The sequence below is a fragment of the Lissotriton helveticus genome, chromosome 1_1 (genome assembly GCF_964261635.1).
Source record: "Lissotriton helveticus chromosome 1_1, aLisHel1.1, whole genome shotgun sequence".
NCBI classification, from domain to species: domain Eukaryota; kingdom Metazoa; phylum Chordata; class Amphibia; order Caudata; family Salamandridae; genus Lissotriton; species Lissotriton helveticus.
Genome location: NC_136057.1, coordinates 20,773,818 through 20,796,449, shown reverse-complemented (window position 1 = coordinate 20,796,449; position 22,632 = coordinate 20,773,818). Strand labels below are relative to the sequence as shown.

General features: G+C 53.2%; 1 protein-coding gene across 9 annotated transcripts in view; it reads left to right on the top strand.

The window, feature by feature from the left end:
• Positions 1 to 3,588: 3,588 nt before the first annotated feature.
• Positions 3,589 to 22,632, top strand: part of CTNND1 (catenin delta 1) — a 211,505-nt gene continuing 192,461 nt past the window's right edge. For 6 of the 9 annotated variants that reach the window (XM_078674032.1, XM_078674013.1, XM_078673995.1 and 3 more), the window contains exon 1: positions 3,786 to 4,186. The gene's annotated coding sequence lies outside the window, so the exon portion shown is untranslated. Of the gene's footprint in view, positions 4,187 to 22,632 lie in introns of all 9 variants that reach the window. The other 3 variants (XM_078674043.1, XM_078674023.1, XM_078673971.1) reach the window with 3 other exon arrangements.

The following is a 22,632-nucleotide window of genomic DNA, read 5'->3' as shown; positions in this document are numbered from 1 at the left end:
ATCCAAGTAAGATTGAACTTAAAGATAAAATTGAGGTCAAACAAGCACTGTATGCACTTTATAACTCAGAACGAATGGAAAGGGAAATTCTCAAATCAACTGTTGTGACTTACCTGAGGAATGATCTAAGCAGGAGAAATCACGCACAATAACTCACCCTACCCATGACCAACTGGGAGAGATCATTGCTGTTCCGGCTGAGGGCGGGCTCAATCAGATTTTTGCTGGGCTTTTCCTTGGGCTACCAGCACACAACAGATCATAATCCATGCCCGTGTGATGGTATTAGTAAACAGAATGATTTGCACTTTCTATTTGTCTGTAAATTTTATTTAAAATATATTAACTGGTTTTTAACTCCGTATTTTAGGAAACATAGACCCCTTTCGTTAGGGGAGTCCTATTCAATGTTACTTTCCCTGGACACAGATGAATTAATCTACCGCACTAGCACTTTTTTGAGATTTATAACACGTGCACATAAAATGATGGAAAACCCCTGAAAACAGTCTTATGAGAAATGTATTAGATCTTAATAATTCATGAATTTCTGTAAACTTGTATTTGTTGTGTAAATGTATTGTTTTAATTGTGGTACTTTTATGAATTTTATGAAATTCGAATAAAGGTCTTTTGAGTTGAGTTTGAGAGTGTGTATCCAGATACGTTTAATCTTAAAAAATAAATACTAAAGAGTGAATCCAAAATGTTAATTATAAATTACATTTCAGGGCAATTTGTGTCGTTTAAACCAGACGGAAGCACTCGTTTTACAGGTGAACAAAGTTGAGAATCTATTTCTTTTTTTTTTAAAATAAACAAAAAACCCTAATGACTGTCAGGATAAAAAACAAGTTAATATTAGAAGGTGATCATAGCCTGAATGTGTGTGTCTTGACTTTGTATTCAAATCTGAGAGCAGCCAATGGGATCAGAGATAGTATTTAAATAAAGCACACACCCAGCCTCCTGCCCGGCACACGACGCCCTCCTGGACACACATCTCATCTCTGGAGCCGGTGTGTGTCCGGCTCCAAGGGGCAGATGTTTCAGGACACAACAGCCCCACGCCCCTCCCCCAGGGGGCTTTAATAAGCATGGCCCTGGCATCCCAGACAGGTGGGCACAGGGCGCGTGCCACCTGCCCCCCGTGGGAAGCTGCCAGGCCTGGCTGCAGCTCCCACCTGCGCCGGCAGGGGGCGCTCCAGGCCCAGGCATCACCCACAGCCTGTGCTGAGCCCCAAGCTGGGGTTCAAGAGCGCCCCCCTCAATGAGACCCGGGAATCTCCATGGCTCAGGACCAAAGGCACTGCTGCCCAGCCCCGGCGGGGCAAGGGGTACCCCGAAACACGCCCGAGCTTTGCTTTCGGGCACGGCGCCCCCAACCTGTGCAACAGGCGCTCTAACCCTACGGGCTACCTGCTGTGAACTCAGTTTTAACACACCTCTCCTGTACCCCGAACCTGTGCAGCAGGGGCTCTAACCCCACAGGCTACCTGCTGTGAACTCAACTCTAACACCCCTCAGACGTGCTCCCCTGTGTGTCTCGTGCCCCCAACCTGTGCGACAGGGGCTCTAACCCCACAGGCTACCTACTGCACATCTCAGAGGCGCTCCCCTTTGCCTCTCCTGCCCTCCAGTACCCTGAGCAACAGGCGCTGTAACCCCACAGGCTACCTACCGTGCAGTCAGCACTATCACATGTCTCCTGTACCCCTAACCTGTACAACAGGCGCTGCAACCCCACAGGCTACCTACCGTGCAGTCAGCACTATCACATGTCTCCTGTACCCCTAACCTGTGCAGCAGGCGGTTTAACCCCACAGGCTACCTGCTGTGAACTCAGCTCTTACACACCTAAGACTTGCTTCCCTGTGTGTCTCGTGCCCCCAACCTGTGCAGCAGGGGCTGTAAGTAACCCCACAGGCTACCTACTGCATACCTCAGAGGCGCCCCCCTTGTCTCTCCTGCACCCCCCCCCATGTGCAGCAGGCGCTCGAACCCCACAGGCTACCTGCAGCATATCTGAGGCGCCCCCCCCTTGTCTCTCCTGTACCCCTATCCTGTGCAGCAGGCGCTCCCACCCCACAGGCTACCTGCAGCATATCTGAGGCGCCCCCCCTTGTTTCTCCTGTACCCCTAGCCTGTGCAACAGGCGCTCCCACCCCACAGGCTACCTGCTGCATATCTGAGGCGCCCCCCTTGTCTCTCCTGTACCCCTAGCCTGTGCAGCAGGCGCTCTCACCCGACAGGCTACCTGCTGCATATCTGAGGCGCCCCCCCTTGTCTCTCCTGCACCCCCCCCCCCCCATGTGCAGCAGGCGCTCGAACCCCACAGGCTACCTGCAGCATATCTGAGGCGCTCCCCCTTGTCTCTCCTGTACCCCTAGCCTGTGCAGCAGGCGCTCCCACCCCACAGGCTACCTGCAGCATATCTGAGGCGCCCCCCCTTGTTTCTCCTGTACCCCTAGCCTGTGCAACAGGCGCTCCCACCCCACAGGCTACCTGCTGCATATCTGAGGCGCCCCCCTTGTCTCTCCTGTACCCCTAGCCTGTGCAGCAGGCGCTCTCACCCGACAGGCTACCTGCTGCATATCTGAGGCGCCCCCCCTTGTCTCTCCTGCACCCCCCCCCCCCATGTGCAGCAGGCGCTCGAACCCCACAGGCTACCTGCAGCATATCTGAGGCGCTCCCCCTTGTCTCTCCTGTACCCCTAGCCTGTGCAGCAGGCGCTCTCACCCCACAGGCTACCTGCTGCATATCTGAGGCGCTCCCCCTTGTCTCTCCTGTACCCCTAGCCTGTGCAGCAGGCGCTCGAACCCCACAGGCTACCTGCTGCATATCTGAGGCGCCCCCCCATGTCTCTCCTGTACCCCTAGCCTGTGCAGCAGGCGCTCCCACCCCACAGGCTACCTGCAGCATATCTGAGGCGCCCCCCCTTGTTTCTCCTGTACCCCTAGCCTGTGCAGCAGGCGCTCCCACCCCACAGGCTACCTGCTGCATATCTGAGCGCCCCCCTTGTCTCTCCTGTACCCCTAGCCTGTGCAGCAGGCGCTCTCACCCGACAGGCTACCTGCTGCATATCTGAGCGCCCCCCTTGTCTCTCCTGTACCCCTAGCCTGTGCAGCAGGCGCTCGAACCCCACAGGCTACCTGCAGCATATCTGAGGCGCTCCCCCTTGTCTCTCCTGTACCCCTAGCCTGTGCAGCAGGCGCTCTCACCCCACAGGCTACCTGCTGCATATCTGAGGCGCTCCCCCTTGTCTCTCCTGTACCCCTAGCCTGTGCAGCAGGCGCTCTCACCCGACAGGCTACCTGCTGCATATCTGAGGCGCTCCCTCTGTCCCTCCCCCTTGTGGACAATGAGGGAACATTAATGAGGACAAAGGCGAGTGAGAGCAGAGCCCTGAAGCCGGGGGGGGGGGGACCTTCTCCTCCGCCCCCCCCCCTTCTCTCCTTCCTGGTATGCAAGGTGTGTCCCCCTCCCTCCGCCCCTTCGCCTGATACCACTCCCCCCGCCCCCGCAGGCTGTGGCCCCTCCCCTCTGTCTGTCTGTCTGGGGGGGGGGGCACCGCCCCCCCCCGTACAGACAGATTTCCACGTCTGACATGATGTCTTTTCCTGCCTAGCGCTTGGGTTGTCAAACTTTGGCTTCTCCCAGCTGTGTAGAAGGCGGGCTGTGATTGGCTGGGCCGGCCCCGGTTCATGGCGGCCTCCTAGTGGCTGCCTGGCCTCGATGACATCATCCCGGGTGAGGTGACCCCCCCCCCTGGCCGGCCCCTCCCTGCCTTTTCTCTGCTCCTCTCAGCCTCCTGCCTCCGCCTCTTCTCCTCCTCGGGTCCAACTTCCATTTTAGGCGCTGGAGCTGGGAGCAGAGGCGCTGCCCCCCCCCCGAGGGTCCAGAGGAGCCGCCACCCTGAGCCCCCCCTGACCCCAGCCCCCCCCCAGGGACCCCAGGTGTCCGGAGCGGCTCCGCCTTTTGTCCTGCAGCCGCCGCCGCTCCTGCTTCACCCTCTGGATTATTGGGGATTTTTTCTTCTTTTTTCTGCCGGGACCGGACCCCGAGGGCCCCCGGAGGGTTTGTGTTTATTTTCTGTTTTTCCTGCACATTCTGGGCTTTTGTCGCCACTTGAATTGGAACAAAAACACCCGAAGGGCCCGGAGGAGGCGCGGGCGGCGCCGAGGAGGTGAGTGCCCCTTACTTTACGGGAAATGACCCCAAAATGTCTGTTTTTCCTTCTCCTTTGGGACGTTTTAAAGATAAAAATGAGTTTAAACCCTGTACCTGTGCGGAGGGAGGGGCCCGAGGCCTGGGGGGCCCTCCCTGGAGGTGTCTGAAACTTTTGGGGCGTCCTCGGGTGTTTATCTGAAGTTTTGCATTTCTTTCCCCTCACGGGGGGGGGGGGTCTTTTTGTATCTCGTGTGTTTGTGGGTTCGGAAGTTGTCGTTTCTTCTTGGAGTTTGTGGCCTGTTTTCAGGTGTGAGCTGCTGCCCCCCCCCCCTCCCTGCCAGGTGAGGGCGGGGTGTGGCTCCCTGGGCTGGGTGGGACCCGAGGCTTTCACAATACCCCCCACCACCCCCCCACACACAGCGTTGTATAGCTCTTCTCCAAGCTTAATATATATATATATATCACATTATATTTTTTAAATTTTATATAGCGCTGCCTAGACCCAGAGGTATCGGAGCGCTTTACGTGAGAAGATAAAAGCATATAGGCAGATAAAAGATATTAAAAACATGCGAAAGATTCAAATATATAAACAGGTTTAAGCGCTATATGATATCCCCCTTCCCTGCCAGCTGTTTCCCTTCAGCAGCCCCCCGTGTGTGCGTTATTCCAGTGTGCCCCCCCCCCCCTTAAGTACACGTTGTCATACAATGAAGAGTGTGGATTAAAGCGGCGCTCCTTTTATTGCGCCGGAGCTGGGTGTGACCCAGACGTGACCCGGGCACGCAGGGGGGGCAGTAATCAGTGATTGTTGGGGGACAATGGTGGGTGGTAGTTGATGTCGGTGTCTGGGGCTGTTGATGGCTCATTGACCCGCTGAGCTGTCTTGTGTGTAGGGGGGGGGGGGCAGCGCCCTGAGGCCCTGGGGTGGGCGCCTCAGGGTGGACCCTGTGCCCGCAGCGCCCTGAGGCCCTGGGGTGGGCGCCTCAGGGTGGACCCTGTGCCCGCAGCGCCCTGAGGCCCTGGGGTGGGCGCCTCAGGGTGGACCCTGTGCCCGCAGCGCTGCCCTCGGGTCACTTGTGAGACTTCAGGTGAATAAAAGCTGCGCCTCTTTTACCCCCCGGTCCTGGGGCCCCAATGACCCCTTGAACCTCGAGGGTCATAGATTGTGTTTTGGGGCTGAGGAAGCCTCCCTGGCCCCCCCGGGTGTCTGCCACCCTACAGGGGGTGTTGGGGAAGGGTGGGGGTCATTTCCACTGCAGGGTGGATAAAGGGGTGTGTGTGTGTGTGGGGGGGGGGGGCGTGCAGGTGACATTGCAGGACTGTGAGGAAATGGGGAAGGAAAGGGGTGGGTGGGCTCTGCCCCCCCCCCTTCCACGTTAATGCACTGTACCCGTTGCAGGCTCTGCCCCCCCCCGGCCTGTGTTCAGGTGAGGCGGTGACGTCATCAGGGCTGCGACGGTGGCCGCGGCCTGAGGGCCCCCCCCCCCCAGGCGCTGTGGGGGGCTTTGACACTGGTCGGTCTCTGGCCCCTGTTGCCCCCTTCATTTCACCAGCCGGTGATGACGTCATGGCCCGGGGGCTTCACCTTTCTTTCTTTGACTTCAGAGTGCGAGGGTTTGTGACAGCGGGGGGGGGGGGGCTGTGCAGGGGTCTGCAGGTGAACTGTGCACGTGTCTCAGGATATGAAAAACCGAAATGAAGCACATTTTTGGGTAATTCTGACTTTTGGCGGAAACAAATATTTGGAAACCAACAAAAGAAATCCATACACCAGGAGATGAGGTTTCCATACATTGTGGTCCGTTCAAGTGAAGACGTGTGGTCTGCAATAGCGGGGCACTCACTATCACCACCCCACGCGTACCCCACACATACCCCACACTGCATCACTCCCCATCACGTATACCCCAAACTGCGCCACTCTACGTCACTCCACACTACGTCACTTCACACTGCACCACTCCCCATCACACATACTCCACACTGCGTCACTGCACTCTACTCTTCACAACTGCACTCAACTTTACTCAAACACAGTACTCTAATCTGCTCAGCATCACTGCACTCCACAACCCTCTCTCTAATCTACACCATTGCACTCCAAGTCACTTCACTCTGCACCACTGGATTCTGACCTTCGTCACTGTACTTTAATCCACTCTGCCACACTCTAATCTACTGTGCACCACCCCTTCTTCGTCACTGTAATGTCAACCACCCTACAAGACTGTGCCACTCTGCACCACTGTACCCCAATCTACTTTACGCCCCTACACTCTACGCCACTCTACTCAGCATCACTCTACTCCTGTCCCCTCCCTAACCCACTGCACTCTGAAATGATCTACAATGCGTCACTGCACTCTACTCCGCTCTACGCCATTCGCTCTACGATGCTACAATCTACTCTGCGCCACTGTACTCTAATGAACTCTACACCACTTTACCCAAAGCCAATGCACTCTACGCCAATCTACTTTACGCCACTTCTATCTAGTGACTCGTCTGACACTCTACTCCATTAAACGCTGATCCTCTTCTCCATTTTACGACACTACTCCACTGTACTATGTTCTACGTCACTTGATTCCGCAATACCCTATTCTACACACTCCTCACCCTCTGTGCCACTCCACTCCGCTGTGCAGCACTCAGTGCCCCTCTGCTGTGCAGCACTCGGTGCCCCTCTGCTGTGCAGCACTCGGTGCCCCTCTGCTGTGCAGCACTCGGTGCCCCTCTGCTGTGCAGCACTCGGTGCCCCTCTGCTGTGCAGCACTCGGTGCCCCTCTGCTGTGCAGCACTCGGTGCCCCTCTGCTGTGCACCACTCCATGTCATTACAGAAAACAAGGGAACCCAAAAGTAGCAATCGGTCTGGGACCTTTGGGAGTATATAGTGTTTCAAAAAACAATGGTCCCAAACATTAACAAGGATAGGACAATCCAAGTGAATATAGACCAAAATTGAAATCTATATTTTGCTGTCCAGCCGGACAGATTTTAATAGCATAAATGGTAAAATATATCAAAAATAGTAGAGAAATTTACCAAGCGGGACTCAACCTGTGTCCAGCTATCACATTTAAGAAACCAAATGACATACATACAAAGGCAAAGAAGGGCCGTCTGTAAGTGTTTCACAGTTATAAGTTGTGGAGCGGTGTGGCTCACTGCTTGGAGGCGGCAGACCCGGAAGCCGAAAACGGCCCAGGACCAGGGTTCAATTCCCGACGCGGCAGGGTCGCGGACCAGGGTCAGTGGACTCGATAATTCTCGCCTCGGTGCCTACTCTAACCAGGGATCACACTCGGCAACTCTGGGCATTAGCTTGCCTCATCTCTACAACGGCCCCCCACAGATGCCGGGGATGCCTGGTTTCACCTTTGAGATACCCAGAAAGGGACCATCTCACAGGGAAAGCCAGGACTGGTTCCCCAGCGGTCTACAGCGCCAGGACACCTCAGGGCAGCAGTGCGCTTTACAAGACACATACATTTACATAACAGACAATGTAAAAAAGACACTTTTTTGTGATCTTTTCAGTACAGTAGATCAATCATCAAGTGTAAAATGTCGACGACGTTTCGATCCTTTTAAATTTAAGATCATCATCAGGACTTATAGATGCATGCCTAAAATATTAGTTGCCCAACATAGAAGTACATAATATAAATTACATTACATCAACAGAACATTCGGAAATAAAGAATGCAAGGGGAGAACAATAAACATGTTAGAGTAAATCATAATCCTATTATGCATTTAAAAAGTCTGACATAGCTACAAAGGAAAGTTCGAGCACGTGCGAGACCCAAGTGATCCTGAGAAATAATCACGAAAGACCATGAAGCCTTCTAAGGTGCATGCTGTAACCAGAAAGTTAGTGCAGCAAGTGCGCCGCGTAAGAAGAATGGTACTGGAATAGAGTGTTAAAGGTGCTGAGAGGAAATGCCGTTTACCGGAAGTCTCAGAACAAAATAGACATGAGTCGGTGAGAAGGAGAAATGTATAAAAAAACAGCCGTAATCGCCCTTAAAGTGCCGTTCTATTCAGAATTCGTAAGGGCATACCTTGATGTTTAACCACTCCATGACACTATGCAAGTCTACACCACTCTACTCCTTTCCACTTCCCCTCCATAACACTCTAAACCACTCCACTCCTCCATGACACTCCATGCCACCCAACTTTACGCCACTCCACGACACTCTGCGCCACTCCACGACACTATGCGCCACTCCACGACACTCTGCGCCACTCCACGACACTCTGCGACACTCACTCTCCTTGACCCCGCTGACCCGTAGCCTAGTGGTTAGCGCAAAATGCTTGTTGTTGGTGGAAGTAACCTGTGCAGACATCCCAGAAGGCTGATGGTGGGGTGGGTGAGCAGGGGCGGGGGCTGATGGTGGGTGAGCAGGGGGCGGGGGCTGATGGTGGGTGAGCAGGGGGTGATGGTGGGTGAGCAGGGGGTGGGGGCTGATGGTGGGTGAGCAGGAGGCGGGGGCTGATGGGCGGGTGGGGGGGCGGGGGCTGATGGTGGGTGAGCAGGGGGCGGGGGCTGATGGTGGGTGAGCAGGGGGCGGGGGCTGATGGTGGGTGAGCAGGGGGCGGGGGCTGATGGTGGGTGAGCAGGGGGCGGGGGCTGATGGTGGGTGAGCAGGGGCTGATGGTGGGTGAGCATGGGGGGTGCTGATGGAGGGGCGGGGGCTGATGGAGCAGTGGGTGAGCAGGGCGCGGGGGCTGATTGAGGGGTGGGGGAGCAGGGGGCGGGGGCTGATGGGGGCTGATGGTGGGTGAGCATGGGGCGGGGGCTGATGGAGGGGTGGGGGAGCAGGGGGCGGGGGCTGATGGAGGGGTGGGGGAGCAGGGGGCGGGGGCTGATGGAGGGGTTGGGGAGCAGGAGGCGGAGGCTGATGGTGGGGTGGCTGAGCAGGATTGGTTGTTTGTTTCAATGAGTGGCGTGGCCCAGGAGGGGTTCTGTGATCTACCAGCTGTGAAGGTACGTGGTCTTCATCTCTCCGCGAGCGGTTCCGTAGCAAGAAGTCTGCAGGGAACCTCTCATCAGGGGTCTCCGACCAGTAGCTCGTGAACTACTATAGCACTCCAGCCACCTGTCTGCAGCCCAGGATATTAAATTAGAAATCTTTTGCTTGGTTGAATTATTATACATATAAAATAATTAGGCAACACTAATAATATTAGTGGCCGTCCAATGCGTTTCATTGAACATAAGTAGCGCTCAGTACAGAAATGGTTGGAGACCCCTCCTCAGCTAAGCCCAGGCTGCTATGTGGTCTGTTCTATGTACCCGGTGTGACCAGGTAAACCGTCTTGCTTCTGCTTGTGGCCACAGCACCATGAGGAGTTGCCGATGGGCCATGAGGAGCACATGTCTTCCCCAGAGACTGGATTCTGCCAATATTCCCCCCCATCTGGTAGGAGCTCCGTCACCGGTGAGGTTGTCCACGAACACCCCACCAGTGGATCTTTCATCAGAGATTGAGCGGTTGTGTGGTTTTCAGTGGAAGATCTGGTCCTGCGACCGGCCAGGCGTGGGCTTCCCAGGCTCAGCAATCCAAAGCATGCCGTACTTAGCTACATCGTGGAAGCAATAATGCGCCAAACCAGGTTTGGCTTCATTCCTCATTTCCGAGATGATTGTTGTCTCCTCCTTCCGGGCTGTTTTGTCTGCATTTTCCATTTACTCGCATTCTGTTCATATCCGTTTTTAATTTGGCCCCTCCCTCCTTCTACGTCGAGCTAGCACCGCGACACTCGCGGAGTAGCTCTGCACTCGATAAGCCCAATGATCGAGTGATTACTTGGAGTCTGTTGCTTTCTGACCACAGAACTTAAAATCTGATTTCTTTTGGAATTTGTCAAACACTTCCTGGCATCTCCTGAAGGAAAATCCATTGGCATAAATTTGTGAAGATTTCGATTCCAAATAAATTGAATGGGCTGCAGCGGTGATGGATGTCAAGGGATTGTTGGGGAAAGCGCTTCTTGGGCAGTGCAGAGTTTGCATATGGTGAGATGCGAGCCTCTACTCCGTAACTAACTCCGTGTTAAATTCACAGGAGCTTCGAAGAGAACTTTGGCCTCGTTGTATCTGATTCTTCAGATAAGTTGAAGGTCCCAACAGGACTGGGCGATGTCTGGCTTCCCAGTTTTTAATCCGTTTATCTCTCTGCTCCAAGTGCCTGGTAGCCCTTGGAAATGAGAGGATGCAACGGTTTGGACTGATCTTAAGAGATGCTTTGTCTGGATGGATTGAAACATCGAAGCGTGTGGACGACGCTTCTGACCAACCATAGCTGCCTCTTATCCCAGCTTTAGAGCCGGGGTGTCTGATGTTGGGCGTCATGCGCTGACGCCTTGTACATCCAAGACATGGTCTACGCAGAGATATCGGTCTGAGATTCATATGATCTACGCAGAGATATCGGTCTGAGATTCATATGATCTACGCAGAGATATCGGTCTGAGATTCATATGATCTACGCAGAGATATCGGTCTGAGATTCAGATGCAATACATAGAGATCGTACTGAGCTATCGATCTGAGATTGTTATGGTGTATGTAGAGATATCATACTGAGATCTATCTGAGATTCAGATGGTGTATGTAGAGATATCTTACTGCGATATCGATCTGAGATTCAGATGGCGTGCTGAGCTATCAATCTGAGATTCATGTGGTGTATGTAGAGATCATATTGAGATATCGATCTGATATTCATATGATCTACGCAGAGATCGGTCTGATATTCATATGATCTACGCAGAGATATCTGTCTGAGATTCAGATCTACGCAGAGATATCTGTCTGAGATTCAGATCTACGCAGAGATATCGGTCTGAGATTCAGATGGAATACATAGAGATCGTACTGAGCTATCGATCTGAGATTCAGATGGCGTGCTGAGCTATCGATCTGAGATTCATGTGGTGTATGTAGAGATATCATACTGAGATCGATCTGAGATTCAGATGGCGTGCTGAGCCATCGATCTGAGATTCATATGGTGTATGTAGAGATATCATACTGGGATATCTTATCTGAGATTCAGATGGCGTGCTGAGCTATCGATCTGAGATTCATGTGGTGTATGTAGACATCAGTTTGAGATTCAGATGACATACGTGGAGATATCGTACTGAGCTATCAATCTGAGATTCATATGGTGTATGTAGCGATATCGGTCTGGGATTTATATGGTGTATGCAAAGATGTTGAACTGAGATTCATATGATGTCCGCAGAGATACTCCTGTTGTTTTTCATGGAGAAAAGGTTTTTGCATCTTTGAGCATTTCTAAGCTTTTGACTTTGTTGGCTTTTCTCTTTGCTGACCAATTCTCAAAACCCTTGTTTTGAAGCGGCCACCTCCAGGAACTGCTGAGCAGGGTCTTGTGAAGACACGCGCCACGCAGCCTGACGCAGTCCTACAAAGAGGTGTATTGTGTGTGCCCCACCATTGCATACTGGAAGCAGTCACGCCTGAAGCATGTGACTTCATCCCACCTTTACCATCTCCCAAGCCTCTGCCTGTATGACTTTCTCCTCCTAGTAGGGGTTACTCCCCATGGTAATCTTTTGCTCTTCGTTCCTGGCATTTGTACATCTGAGTTTAGAACTTGATACTCTCTCTAGGAGCTTTGTGATCCAACCTGTGACTGCTTTGAGTTGTTTCTACCCAAGGTGGCCTCCAGCTACCCCCGATGGTCACCAGCTCTGCTGCTATGCCCCGGCCACTCAATACTGCCGCCTCCTTGAGTTGAGACTGATTCTTCTGGATACTGCAAGTCACAGGAACCATGCATAGGATCCACAGTGGAGAAATAGACGCCGTAGGGCAGTGTTTCCCAAACTGGGGTCCGTGGACCCCCAGGGGGCTCCGACACATTCCCAGGGGGTCCGCAGGCAGCTGTTTTAAAAGCACTGCAAAGTTCATTGTAGAATTAGCAGTTTTGGAGCAACAATAAGTGTCAAGAGAGCTCTGGTGATTAATGTACCTGCTAGAGAGAGATGAGTTTTGTCCAGTGGCAGGTTTGACTTATCTAATGTAGCACAGAGGGTTAATATGCCTGCTGCAAAGAACGTGTACCATGCATTTTAAAAACAGTATTTTATGTGCATAGCTCAGTGGGTTGCTGATTTTGTCAGATTCTTTTGTTACTGTGCACTTAATAAGTGACAATCAATCTAGCACAGTGACCGATAAACGGTCATCAAAGAACTGCTTCCACACTGCAAGGTACAAGTTAGTAACTTATGTTTTTTCCCAGTCTTTCATTATCCTGATGCTGTTAAAGGAGTTTATTTGGGTGGAAATACATTTTTATTGTTAGTCAATGCTATGCTCTGAATCCTGAGTTTGTCCTTTTCCAGACCAAGCACTCTTTATAAAATGCCGACCAGTATGAATGGCATGTGAATCCTACACCTTGTAGTCCCCTTTACCTTATGTAACATTTTCTCTACGCTGATTTACATGTATGATTCATTGTCTCTATGTGTGTGATGTAAAGTGCTCTGACATCCTACGATGGTATGAGAGATGCTATAAAACAAATGTAATGCATGTGACAGAGGGGCTATGGAGAGATGAGCGGCACTGTTGAAGGGTGATAAGAGAATCATTGAACCCGAACAAAGCTTGTTGTATCCTGCTGCATAGTAAGATTATCATTTACTATTCTTTAAAAGGTAATACAATTCAATATATAATGATAAGTGTGTTGTAGAATGCACCATCGTATCCTAAATTGTCTTGGGGGAGGGAGGAAGACCCTCCAGAAGCCCCTTTGTAGTGGTCAGCCTCACTCACTACACTTGGTGTGCACCCTATGGGGACTGGTCTGAAAATATTTGCCAGGGCTGCTTTGGGTTTCCACTCTGGCCCTGACAGCAGCAGGAGCCTTGTACTGCGAAATAAAACTAACCATTTAAAATGTAATCACGGAGGAGCAGCACCATCCTTCCCATTGAAATGTTCAGTTTTTTGCAAACTCTTTAAATATAAAATACTAAAATCCTTAGTAATTCAATCAATCAATCAATCAGTGACACTTATAAAGCGCGCTACATACCCGTAGGGTCTCAAGGCGCTGAGGGGGGGGGGGGTGCTGCTACTGCTCGAACAGCCAGGTCTTCAGCTTCTTCCTGAAGGAGAGGTGGTCTTGGGTCAGGCGCAGGTCGGTCGGGAGGGAGTTCCAGGTCTTGGCGGCCAGGTAGGAGAAGGACCTTCCTCCTGTAGTCGCTCTTCGGATGCGGGGGACGGCGGCGAGGGCGTGGTTGGCTGATCGGAGGTGGCGTTTGGGAGCGTAGAAGTTGACTCGGCTGTTGAGGTAGCTCGGGCCTCGATCGTGTAGAGCTTTGTGTGCGTGGGTGAGGAGGCGGAAGGTGATTCTTTTGTTGACGGGGAGCCAGTGAAGGTCTCTCAGATGTCCGGAGATGTGGCTGGTTCGTGGGATGTCGAGGATGAGTCTGGCTGAGGCGTTCTGGATCCGCTGGAGTCTCTTCTGGAGCTTGGCGGTGGTACCGGCGTATAGGGCGTTGCCGTAGTCCAGACGGCTGGTGACGAGGGCCTGGGTGACGGTCTTCCTGGTCTCGGTGGGGATCCACCAGAAGATCTTTCGTAGCATGCGCAGGATGTTGAAGCACGACGAGGAGACGGCGTTGACTTGTCTGGTCATGGAGAGGGAGGAGTCCAGGATGAATTCCAGGTTGCGTGCGTGGTCTGTCGGTTTGGGTGCGGTGCCCAGGGCGGGTGGCCACCAGGAGTCGTCCCAGGCGGAGGGTGAAGAGCCCAGGATGAGGACCTCCGTCTTGTCTGAGTTCAGTTTCAGGCGGCTGGTCGTCATCCACTCGGCTACCTCTTTCATCCCTTCGTGCAGGTTGGCTCTGGCGGCGGCGGGGTCGTTGGTCAGGGAGAGGATCAGCTGGGTGTCGTCGGCGTAGGAGATTATGCTGAGGTTGTGTTTGCGTACGATGGCCGCGAGGGGGCTCCATGTAGACGTTGAAGAGGGTGGGGCTCAGAGATGATCCTTGGGGGACGCCGCAGATGACTTCGGAGGCCTCTGACTTGTACGGTGGCAGGCGGACTCTCTGTGTTCTTCCGTCGAGGAAGGAGATGATCCATTCCAGTGCCTTCTCCTGAATTCCGACGTCGCTGAGGCGCTGCACTAGGGTGCGGTGGCAGACAGTGTCGAATGCCGCGGAGAGGTCTAGGAGGATGAGGGCCGCTGTTTCTCCATTGTCCATCAGGGCTCGGATGTCATCGGTGGCGGCGATGAGGGCGGTCTCGGTGCTGTGGTTGGCTCGGAAGCCGGACTGTGAGGGGTCGAGGGATCCGTTCGTCTCGAGGAAGGCGGCCATCTGCTTGTTGACGGTCTTCTCGATGACTTTGGCTGGAAACGGGAGGAGCGAGATGGGGCGGTAATTCTTGAGGTCGGTGGGGTCCGCTGTTGGTTTCTTGAGTAGGGCGCTGAGTTCGGCGTGCTTCCAGCTCTCAGGGAAGGTGGCGGTGTCGAAGGATGTGTTGATGATGTCTCGCAGGTGGGGTGCGATGACAGCGTCGGCCTTGTTGAAGACGTGGTGAGGGCAGGGGTCGGCCGGTGATCCGGAGTGGATGGAGTTCATCGTGCGGATGGTGTCTTCGGTGCTGATCGGGGTCCAGGCGTGGAGGGTGGTGGTGGGGGGTGGTTGTTCGGTCCTGGTGTGCGTTGGTTGTTTGTTGAAGCTGTTGTGTATGTCCGCGATCTTGTTGTGGAAGTATGAAGCGAGGGAGTTGCAGAGGTCTTGCGATGGGGTGATGTCGTTGTTTCCTGCGCTGGGGTTGGAAAGCTCTTTCACGATGTTGAAGAGTTCCTTGCAGTTGTGTGCGTTGATGTCCAGCCGGTCCTTGAATGCTGTTTTCTTGGCGGCGCGGATCAGCTGGTGGTGTTTCCGGGTGGCAAGTTTGTAGGAGGTCCTGTTGTTCGGTGTCGGTTCCCTTTTCCAGACTTTCTCCAGGGCTCGGCAGTTCTTCTTGGAGCTCTTGAGTTCGTCGGTGAACCATGGGGCCTTCTTGCTGCCGTGTCTGCTAGGCGGGGTCCTCAGTGGGGCGAGTTCGTCCGCGCAGTTGCTGATCCACTTCGTGAGGTTGTCGGCGGCCTGGCTGGGGTTCGCTGAGCTGGCAGGGGGGTGCTGGCTCAGGGAGGTGGCGAGCTGGTCTGCTGTGATCTTGTTCCAGCTTCTGCGGGCGGCCTGTTGCTGGTGTTGGTGGGTCGTCGTTCTCTTGAAGGTGAAGTGGACGCAGCTGTGGTCCGTCCATTGAAGCTCTGTGGTGTGGCTGAAGTCGATGTCTGTGCTGGATGAGAAGACGGCGTCGAGTGTGTGTCCGGCGCGGTGGGTGGGGGTGGACACCAGTTGCTTGAGTCCCAGGTTGGCGAGGTTGTCGAGCAGGGTGCTGGTGTTGCGGTCGTTGTTGTTCTCCAGATGGAAGTTGAGGTCTCCCAGGAGGATGTAGTCAGCGGAGGGGAGGGCATGCGGGCTGACGAAGTCGGCGATGTCCTCGCTGAATTGCGTGCGTGGTCCAGGGGGTCGGTAGATCAGGGTGCCTCTGAGGGTGGTGTTCGGGTTGGTGTGGATCTGGAAATGCAGGTGTTCGGCGCTGGTCAGGGTGTTGTCGGTGCTGGTCGTGAGACGGATGGTGCTTCTGTGGATGATGGCGATGCCTCCTCCCATCTGGTTGGCGTTTCGGTCCCTCCGGACGATCTTGTAGCCCTCTGGGATGGCGATGGCGATGTCTGGAGCTGAGGAGGCGTTCATCCAGGTCTCCGTGAGGAAGGCAACGTCAGGGGCTGTGGCGTCTAGGAGGTTCCAGAGTTCCACGGCGTGTCTGTGGACGGAGCGGGTGTTGAGCAGGATGCACTTGAGGTGGGTGCTGCTGGTGTTCGACTTGGCGGGTGCTGGTGCGGGGCAGGTCCGGATGCAGGAGAACTTGCAGGCGTGGCAGCTGAAGGGTCCGTGGGTACGTCTTGAGGTGGCTTGATGGCATTCTGGGAGTCGGCCGGAGTTGAGAGCGATGAGGGTGGCGGCGGAGTACGTCGGTCGGGGTCTTCGGGGGCCAGGGGTCCTGGCGCTGGTCGCGGACGGGCGCAGACGGGCTTACCTTTGGCGCGCCTTCGGCGCACAATCGGCGCGCCCGCTGCGCGTGACCGCTGCGCGTTCGCACGGTCGCCATATAAAGGCGAAGTGCGCGGGTGGGCGGAGCAGCTGGGAGGCGGGAGCGGGGAGGGAACAGAAAGAAAAAAGGGGCGGGGCTTGCGGTGGTGGCGGGAAGCGGGGCGGGAAGACGGAGGGCGGCGAGGGTAGGCGGGCAATCAGGAAGGACACAGGCTGAGAAAAAGAAAAATACAGAAGAAAACAGAAGAAAACGCTAACACGGGCAAGGAAACAAGGAAACAATTTAGCAAGCACAAATGACGGTCAAAACAAAAACAAAACAAATGACAACCGAGTCGGCCGGCAGCGAGGCAGGCAGCGAGGCTGGGACGGGCTGAGGGGCACACGCAGCAGCTGGTGGCCGTGCGGCGCAGGGGTGTCCCACAAATTCGAGTATTAGTGTGTGCATGTGTGTTTATTTTTTTCAAATTACTCTTTTAATGTTTGAAAAGTAAATCAGACAAATTGGTGGGGGTCCCCGGCTTCCAGTGGTGAGTCAATGGGGGGGGGTCCTCAGGAGTCAAGTTTGGGAACCTCTGCCGTAGGGCCTCCAAACAAAACCTGTTTCACACAAACCAGGTGGAGGAGGATCCAATGTCCGTCCTGATGAATGCCATGGACTCGGTTGAGCTGCTAGGCAGAAACGTGTTGACTGTTTAGTTGGGCCGGGGTCCCAATTCCTTTTCATCTATTGTTCACAGATTTTGAGGAAGTCGTGAGTGCCTGCTTGATCTCCGGGCGTAGGCTCGCTCTGTCAAACCATGTTTTTTGAGAGCATGGGGATGTCTTATGATGAAGCAAGGCATCCCGGTAAACTTTTGTGTGTGTCTCGGAGTAGGCTGGGAAATAATGTGCTAAATTGATAAACTTTTTTGCAGACATGAATTCCCTTAGCCCTAGACATTCAGTTAACAAACCAACTCTGGCGGGAGCCGGACTCTGCTTCACCAGCAAAAATCAGAAATTCTACATCCGGTCCCTGCCCGTTTTTCCCCTTCCTGTAGGGTCTACCAGAGAAACAGTGCATTACACCTCGTGCATAAAGTACACCACTAAGGGGGTGCTCTTTGATACTGATGCACCATTGGGGACCAGCCCTACCAACAGCCTTCACATTGGTACCCCTGCCTGATGCTGTCAAAACTAGAGTCCAAACCTTTGTCATTTGCCTGTTAATCTGGAATGACCTGATCCTGTGAGATTCCCCCTGTGAAGGAAAGACTGCCCTACGAAACTCTTGCCTCGCCCACAGTGCACCCCATTACTGATCCTAAACCACCATTGAAGACCCTCTGTTCCTCGCTTCACGACCACCAGTGTCTACAGTCTACCAAGAGATCTGCTGCAGAATCCTTCCATGTCCAAGGGTCCATCTCCAGGTCCATCGTGTGGGCTTCATGCATCTCCAGGTCCATCGTGTGGGCTTCATGCATCTCCAGGTCCATCGTGTGGGCTTCGTGCATCTCCAGGTCCATCGTGTGGGCTTCGTGCATCTCCAGGTCCATCGTGTGGGCTTTGTCCATCGTGTGGGCTTTGTCCATCGTGTGGGCTTTGTCCATCGTGTGGGCTTTGTCCATCGTGTGGGCTTTGTCCATCGTGTGGGCTTTGTCCATCGTGTGGGCTTTGTCCATCGTGTGGGCTTTGTCCATCGTGTGGGCTTTGTCCATCGTGTGGGCTTTGTCCATCGTGTGGGCTTTGTCCATCGTGTGGGCTTTGTCCATCGTGTGGGCTTTGTCCATCGTGTGGGCTTTGTCCATCGTGTGGGCTTTGTCCATCGTGTGGGCTTTGTCCATCGTGTGGGCTTTGTCCATCGTGTGGGCTTTGTCCATCGTGTGGGCTTTGTCCATCGTGTGGGCTTTGTCCATCGTGTGGGCTTTGTCCATCGTGTGGGCTTTGTCCATCGTGTGGGCTTTGTCCATCGTGTGGGCTTTGTCCATCGTGTGGGCTTTGTCCATCGTGTGGGCTTTGTCCATCGTGTGGGCTTTGTCCATCGTGTGGGCTTTGTCCATCGTGTGGGCTTTGTCCATCGTGTGGGCTTTGTCCATCGTGTGGGCTTTGTCCATCGTGTGGGCTTTGTCCATCGTGTGGGCTTTGTCCATCGTGTGGGCTTTGTCCATCGTGTGGGCTTTGTCCATCGTGTGGGCTTTGTCCATCGTGTGGGCTTTGTCCATCGTGTGGGCTTTGTCCATCGTGTGGGCTTTGTCCATCGTGTGGGCTTTGTCCATCGTGTGGGCTTTGTCCATCGTGTGGGCTTTGTCCATCGTGTGGGCTTTGTCCATCGTGTGGGCTTTGTCCATCGTGTGGGCTTTGTCCATCGTGTGGGCTTTGTCCATCGTGTGGGCTTTGTCCATCGTGTGGGCTTTGTCCATCGTGTGGGCTTTGTCCATCGTGTGGGCTTTGTCCATCGTGTGGGCTTTGTCCATCGTGTGGGCTTTGTCCATCGTGTGGGCTTTGTCCATCGTGTGGGCTTTGTCCATCGTGTGGGCTTTGTCCATCGTGTGGGCTTTGTCCATCGTGTGGGCTTTGTCCATCGTGTGGGCTTTGTCCATCGTGTGGGCTTTGTCCATCGTGTGGGCTTTGTCCATCGTGTGGGCTTTGTCCATCGTGTGGGCTTTGTCCATCGTGTGGGCTTTGTCCATCGTGTGGGCTTTGTCCATCGTGTGGGCTTTGTCCATCGTGTGGGCTTTGTCCATCGTGTGGGCTTTGTCCATCGTGTGGGCTTTGTCCATCGTGTGGGCTTTGTCCATCGTGTGGGCTTTGTCCATCGTGTGGGCTTTGTCCATCGTGTGGGCTTTGTCCATCGTGTGGGCTTTGTCCATCGTGTGGGCTTTGTCCATCGTGTGGGCTTTGTCCATCGTGTGGGCTTTGTCCATCGTGTGGGCTTTGTCCATCGTGTGGGCTTTGTCCATCGTGTGGGCTTTGTCCATCGTGTGGGCTTTGTCCATCGTGTGGGCTTTGTCCATCGTGTGGGCTTTGTCCATCGTGTGGGCTTTGTCCATCGTGTGGGCTTTGTCCATCGTGTGGGCTTTGTCCATCGTGTGGGCTTTGTCCATCGTGTGGGCTTTGTCCATCGTGTGGGCTTTGTCCATCGTGTGGGCTTTGTCCATCGTGTGGGCTTTGTCCATCGTGTGGGCTTTGTCCATCGTGTGGGCTTTGTCCATCGTGTGGGCTTTGTCCATCGTGTGGGCTTTGTCCATCGTGTGGGCTTTGTCCATCGTGTGGGCTTTGTCCATCGTGTGGGCTTTGTCCATCGTGTGGGCTTTGTCCATCGTGTGGGCTTTGTCCATCGTGTGGGCTTTGTCCATCGTGTGGGCTTTGTCCATCGTGTGGGCTTTGTCCATCGTGTGGGCTTTGTCCATCGTGTGGGCTTTGTCCATCGTGTGGGCTTTGTCCATCGTGTGGGCTTTGTCCATCGTGTGGGCTTTGTCCATCGTGTGGGCTTTGTCCATCGTGTGGGCTTTGTCCATCGTGTGGGCTTTGTCCATCGTGTGGGCTTTGTCCATCGTGTGGGCTTTGTCCATCGTGTGGGCTTTGTCCATCGTGTGGGCTTTGTCCATCGTGTGGGCTTTGTCCATCGTGTGGGCTTTGTCCATCGTGTGGGCTTCGTCCATCTCCAGCCCAGTGCGCTTAGTGCGGACCCTAGTCTTGCGCGTGAATTTTAAAGTAAACGGCGGTTGCCTGGTTGTTCATTAGGAATGAGGCTGAATCTAGGGCCGGGAACATCTCTAGTGAAGCACAGAATCCCCCGTAGCTTCGTCCCGTGTCACAAACGGGACTTCTGGTGCCAGTTTTACCTCCAGCCCGTGATTCGCAGGGGTTTCTTTTCTTCGCCATAAGGTTGAGCACAAAAATGGAGGCTTCCTTAGGGGCTTGGTTAAGTGCAGTAGCGGCTCCTCGACAATGGCGGAGGAGCGGCGCCTCACTGCCTGGCGCAGAGCCAGAAAACGGAAAATAAAACTATGCTTCAGCATTGTTTTATTCTTCGTTTGCCGGCTCTGGGCCAGCTTGTGCCGGGAGGGGGAAGTGCTTGTGCACTCCTTAAGTGCTCATATGTATTTGGCCGTCATCTCAGGCCGACCAAAACACACATGCGCACTTGTGTATCTTAGCCGAGCTGGAGAAACCCCACAGAATCCATGACCTGAGAGGGCGTCTTTCCTGCCTGCTCAGGCCAATCCCGGTGCTGCTCGAGGGATTGGCTAGGAGTCTGCCCCAGGGGCTGCTGGGACCCAGGAAGAGGCTACCAGAAGCAACGCAGTAGGGCGGCGTCGGATATTTTTTTTTAAACTATTAACATGTCCATATCCCCGTCCTTCCACCCTTTGTAATGGTAGCCGCCGCTGGTTACATGTGCTTTATTCTGTTTTCCTGTGCCTGGACCCACTCTGACCACTGCCTGTGTTTATCATCAAGGTGAGATCTGTCACTTTTAGGAGTTCTTTTGGGAAGGTGTGGACTTTTCCTCTTGGTGGCCATGCTCCGCGCCGAGGGCCACACTGGAGTTATTTGATGGGTGTAATCTGAATAAAGGGGGATGCAGACCCCCATACTTGGGTAGAATTGGCAAAGCCAAGAGTTCTGGGTTTAATGTACTAAATAGTGGTGCTTACACACTAGAATCTTACTAGTAATCCATCCGGCACTCTTCTTTCTTAGTCTTTATCTACACTGTGTTTGTGTGCTCATCCCACCTAGTGTATTGTCTGGAAACACTCTTCTGAATACTTTAGTTAGGGGAAAGCGGTGCTACCGCTTTCAAAGGTGGTGTGCACTGTAATACAAAGACCGGGGAGGTCTTACTCCATTATATTCTTATGACCCGAAATGCATTGGGAAGATATAAATTGTGATTTGTGATGATGTGATAATCACTAATTGAGAGTTTTGAAGAAATAAAGAAAAAGAAAAATCAATAAACAAAAAATATGGTTTGAAACTATTTTGAATTTGAAGAAAACTTTATTGAAAAAGAATATAATGGAGCAAGACCTCCTTGGTCTTTGTATTCCAGTGCACACCACCGTTGAAAGCAGTAGCACCGCTTTCCCCTAACTAAAGTACACACTAGAATCTGTCACAAGGTGGGGAGCCAGCAGGAGCAGACAGAGCTGTACTTGGAAATAATCCCCTGTGCAGCTCACTGGAAGCGGAAGGATACCGCCAAACGGCCAACAGCATTAAGTGAAAGATGGATACGGAGTGCTCAGCCAGGATGAGGTTAGATAAAAGCCAGTGGCATGGACTTCACACCTGCGGATGCCGCTGAGTTAAGGCCTGGGCACATTCTATCTTCAGTGTGTTGAGCTGGAGATCAACCAAGTGGATGTGACTAGAGATCTGAATGAATCCTTGCAGAAAACACGGCGAGGCAGGAGCGAGAGCCGAAAGCCTTCATAGAGTCAACAAGCAATTGTCTTAAAGATCATGAGAAGCAAACCTTTGCTGGGGACTACCCCACACAATCTGGAACCAGAGATGGTTGCTTGAATTAAGTAGTGAATCCAGTGCGGATTTGTAGTTCATTGCAACGGATGGCGTTGTCCTGTTGAAGCCCATTAGTTAAGACTGGGTCGAAACGTGTTCAACCTATCTTCGGTAGTAGTGTGGTTAACTTATATTGGAAGTCATTGACTGATCTGTGAGGCTCCCGTTTGAATATAAACTGAAGGCAGAACCTTTGCTTTTGTGATTTTATGTGAACCTGTAAATATTTGCACTGCGCAGCCTGCACTTAAACTATTTACCTACATCAATTTATATGAATACAATCTGCATCTGCTGAAAAGAGTGGCCCTGTGTACATTTGTTTGTTTATTAATGTGGTTTGCGTAAACTTTATACTCGAGTGAGCGAGTGACTTGCTCGGGCTCCATCTTTGGATGTGAACCTCAAAAGTGAGTCCCGTGGGTCGCGTGTAGCGCTTGCTTCTAGTTCACTGAGGTCCCATTTGGGCTCAAGCGGAGCTCCAGCGTTCCTGTGCTTAAGTTGAATTGGCAAAACCAATAGGTCCGGGTTTTTTGTGCTGTAGCATTGCCACCTTAGCATGGAACACACAGTAGGGAGCCAGCGAGCGCCATATAAGCGGAAGGATCCCCTCAAACAGCCAATAGCATTAAGTGAAAGATGGCTACTCGCTACGCTGAGTCTTGACGTTAAAGTCTTAACTAGGCCTGGGCGGTAAATTCTGTTCAGTTTGCGGAATTTGGGTATTTTTACATTCTGCGGAGAACGCGAAATTGCCCAAG